Source organism: Parus major, chromosome 4A (genome assembly GCF_001522545.3).
Source record: "Parus major isolate Abel chromosome 4A, Parus_major1.1, whole genome shotgun sequence".
Lineage (NCBI taxonomy): Eukaryota > Metazoa > Chordata > Aves > Passeriformes > Paridae > Parus > Parus major.
This window is the reverse complement of record NC_031772.1, coordinates 19,640,097-19,644,421: the sequence shown is the minus strand read 5'-3', so window position 1 is coordinate 19,644,421 and position 4,325 is coordinate 19,640,097.

Sequence of the window (4,325 nt, the reverse complement as noted above, 5' to 3'; positions counted from 1 at the left end):
GCTGCTGCTGCTGCTCGGGCTCGTCCTGGCCGCCCCCGGTGAGAGCCCAGCACCCGCGGGGACCCGCTCCGGCTGCGGGGGATCGGGGGAGGGAGCGAGCAGAGAGGGGACCGAGCCGGGGTGGCCGCGGGCTGGGGGGCGCGGGGGGACCGGCACCCCCGCCCGCAGCGCCGGGATCCGCTCTCGCTGGGCTGGGGAAACACAAAGCGCTTTCTTTGGAGCCAAAAACCCCCGGCCCCCGCGCAGAGCTGGAGCCACCGGAGCAGCGGTGACAGCCCCGGGCACCGCCGGGTCCCGCAGCCGGACCCACGAGGGACCCCGGGCCCCGCTGCCACCGGAGCTGGCACCGGAGCATCCCCGCCAGGCAGCCAGGGGAGCAGGACCAGTGCTCGGGGACCAGAGCATCCCGGCCAGGGGCTCCAGGGCCCCGGGGGAACGGGACCACCGCCGGGAGCACCAGCACCGAGCACGACGGGGATGTGGAGGGCTGAGGGTCCCGGTGGCACGGAGAAGGGGGCGGCTGAGGGACTGCTGGGGCCGAAGGCGGAGCTGCCCCGTGCCCCGCGGTGAGGCTGCTGGCCGCGGCCGCACGAGGTGGCCATGCCTGGCACAGGTGGCCCCGCACAGGAAACACTCGGCAGCGATGGCTCTTGTTGGGGACAATCCAGGAAACCGGGCGGCCCGGGGCCACGGCACTGCCTCGGGGGACACGTGGCTAACGCTGTTCCCGATCTCCTCAGGGCCTCTGGGGAAGGCGCCGGACGGGAAGGATGCCCCGGGAGGCCTCAGCCGAAGGCTGGTGCGGCCGCGGGGTGCGCGGCGCGGGACCGGCCAGCGGCCGGGGGGCTGGCGGAGGTACCGGCGGCCCCGGCCCCGGCTGTCCCACAAGGGCCCCATGCCGTTCTGAGCCAGGTGAGATGCTGCGGGCCACGGGGGATGCAGGGAAACGTGTGACGGTGCCAGGAGGGAACTCATAAGTACTTGGGCTTGCTCTCGTTGCAGGGCTGCCAGCCGCCTTCCACGGACACGGCTTCCATCGCTCACGCCGAGCTCTCGCCCGCTCTGCTCATCCTCCGGCCCTGAGCCTGGGGTCGCCCCTGTGAGCCCTCCCTGCTGGTCCCGGTGCCGTGTCTGGCATTGTGGGTGCATCCTGCCCCTCCTCGCTCCCTGCAGGGCTGGATGGACGGGGGCTGCCTGCAGAGGGACCGGGGTCGCCACGATGCTCTGTCCCGGTGGGCTCGGGGCCGGCTCGGGCATCGGCCCGCCGGGACCACGGGCTTTGCGCAAAGCACTTTGTCAGGCAGAGCAGCTTCTCCTCAGGGTGTGTGAGCCCCCTCGGGGTCCTGCCCCAGCCCGGGGGGGAGCACACAGCTTGTCCTGGGTCTATTTATTCCCATGGTGCTCATCCCACACCCCGGGTGAGCTGCCCTCCCTCTCCGGCTGGCAGACCCACCGTGGTGGGGTGGGGTCCCCACCCAGGACACTGCAGGGTCCTGGGCCCCTCTGCTTCACGCCGTGGGACAGCAGGGACAGGGGGCACTGGGGTCTCTGTCAAGCTCTGCCTACACCAAAGGAGGGGCCCCAGCTCTGAGCTGGGCCCTGCTGATTGTCTCCTGTGTCTGTAAAGATTTGTTCCATGTAAATACATCTTTATAATAAAGAGTTATGATTATTAACTCAGTAAATGCTGATTTCTGAAAGGGCAGGTAGGGGTTCCTGTCCTGCTGGTGGGGAGGGATCTCAGGTGCCCCTGCTCCCTCCTCGGGCTGTCTGCAGGCACTGGGGCCATGGCAGCCCCTTCCCCAGCCCACTGCTGCCAGAGGAGGTGCTCAGCAAGGAGTGAAGCCACGTGCTGAGCCTGTGGCATTGGCAAGGAGGGTGGGAAAACACAGGTCAGAGAGGCTGCGAGACGGAGGAGGGAATGCTGGAAGGGGGACAGGGATGCTGGTCCTCCAGGGCATCCCTGCCCCTTGTGTTCAGTCACTGCTGCTCCCGGCATCCCCGTTTCTGGTGTCCCTGTCCCTCGTACCCCTGGCATTCGTCCCCTACTTGTCCCCATCCTTGCATCCCCCATCTTGGTGTCCCCAGCCCATGTGGCTGTGAGCAGGACCCATGTGGGGGACAGGGGGCCAAAGCTCAGGACCGAGGGTCCCCGTAGGACCCCGCAGGCAGGGAGGAGGGGCTGAGCCCTGCAAAGGGATGGGACCCCACGGGACAGGACACTCCCAGCCGCGGCTGGGACGCGAGAGGCGGTGCCCATGCGAGGCCTCCAGGCCCCTCACTGTTTGCAGGGAGCTGCCCCCGAGGGACGCTCCGGGCGGGGGGCTGCGGGCAGGGGTCGGCAGTGCCGGAGGGGAGGGGGTTAAGGGGCTGCGGAAGGGCTGCAGCTGCGGGCTGGGAGCGGGGCTGGGGAAGCGCCGGGACCCAGCTGGCGTCCATTAGCTCATCCGCCGGGAGCGGGAGGGATGCGCTGCCCGGCCCCGAGCCAGCGCTCCGGCCACGCCGCCACGGGCCGGGAGCCCGGTACGGCCGGGACCCTGCCCGGGAGCCCCGGAACCCTGCCCGAGAGCCTCGGCATCCCTGGGACCCTGCCCGGGAGCCCCGGCACTGCTGGGACCCTGCCCGGGAGCCCCGGAACCCAGCCCGGGAGCCCCGGCACCACTGGGACCCTGCCCGGGAGCCCCGGCACTGCTGGGACCCTGCCCGGGAGCCCCGGAACCCAGCCCGGGAGCCCCGGCATCCCTGGGACCCTGCCCGAGAGCCTCGGCATCCCTGGGACCCTGCCCGAGAGCCCCGGGACCCTGCCCAGGAGCCTCGGCATCCCTGGGACCCTGCCCGGGAGCCCCGGGACCCTGCCCGAGAGCCCCGACACCGCTGGGACCCTGCCTGAGAGCCCCGGGACCCTGCCCAGGAGCCTCGGCATCCCTGGAGCCACTGCTGCCCCATGTCCCCACCACCAGCTGCCCTGAGAGACCCTGCCATCCCCACTGCCCACTTCTGTCCTGGCCCTCATGCCCAGTTTTCCAGAGCCAGCAGCCTCCCAGGGCTGGTGGGGCAGGACATGGTGTCCTGGTCACAGCCCCCTCCAGCTGCCCCCAGCCCCAGCTCTAGGATGTTTGGGAGGTTATCGTTCCTCCCTTGCCACTGCTCCAAACAGTGCTGCTGCTTCTGCTTTGAGCTGGGAGGGCTCTCCCCCTGCACCCCAAACCAGCCCTCAATGCCCGTGCTCGGCCTCCCCAGCAGCGGCAGCAGGGACCTTGCCCAAGAGATTGGGTGAGGTCCCTGCACCCCCGGGACCCCTGGAGCAGCTGCCGTGGCCGTGCCAGCAGGGCAGCGATGTCCCACGGATGTCCCCCAGCCCCAAGTGCTTGGGCTGTGGCCAGGGGCTGCACAGCTGAGGCCTGACCCCAGCCCTCCCGCGCCAGCCTGGGAGGAGGAGGCCAGGGAGGACCTCCTGGTTGGGCTGTGGCCAGCCTGGAAGGAGGAAGAGGCTTCTTGGGCCGGGAGACCTAAGGAATCTCTGGCTCTTCCTGGCCTGGCCGGCTGCCCGCAGGCAGGTGGGAGCTGCTGAGCTCGGCCACGCTCCCTGCGCCTCGCGTGCCACGGCAGTGCCAGAGCCACACTCAACAGGGGCTGGGGCACAGGGGACACAGGGGACACTGCTGGGGACACGGGCAGAGCGGTGCACGGCAGTCCTGGCCCTGGCTGTGCAAGCAGGGTCTGTCCCGGCAGGACCAGGACGGGATCTGCCAGGTCCCAGTGTGCTGAGCAGGGATGCAGGGGGCACTGCGAGAGGGCTGAGCAGCAGCAGGAGCCCTGCAGTCCTTGGGGACCTCTGGCTGTCCCCAGGGGGAACAGGGACAGCAATGCCCAGCCAGGGCTGGTGAGCCATGTGCGGTGTGGCTGTGGGACACCACCAGCTCCTCCAGCACCTGGGCACCACCTGCACCCCTCAGTGCCCGTGTTCACGGTGGGCTGATGCACGGGTGAGACCCCCAGAGCTGCACCCCAACAGCCCCCAGGGTCCCCTCCTGAGGAGGAGGAGGAGGATGGGCAGGCCCAGCCTTTGTCCCATCCCCAGGGAGCATCAGGCCTTCGCTCTCGCTCCGGCATTTCCGCCGGCAGTGGCAGGAATGTGGTGGCCACGGGAACAATGCCGGCACCTTGCGCTGGTCACCTCGGTGACAGCACCGGAGCAGCTGCCCGGGCACAGCCCTGCTCCCAAGGAGCCGGCAGGAAGCAGATGGAGATGACACCGGCCACCGCTTCCTGCGGCAGGACACGCAGGCCTGCAGCACCGCCGGGCCCTGGGCACGGTACCGGCA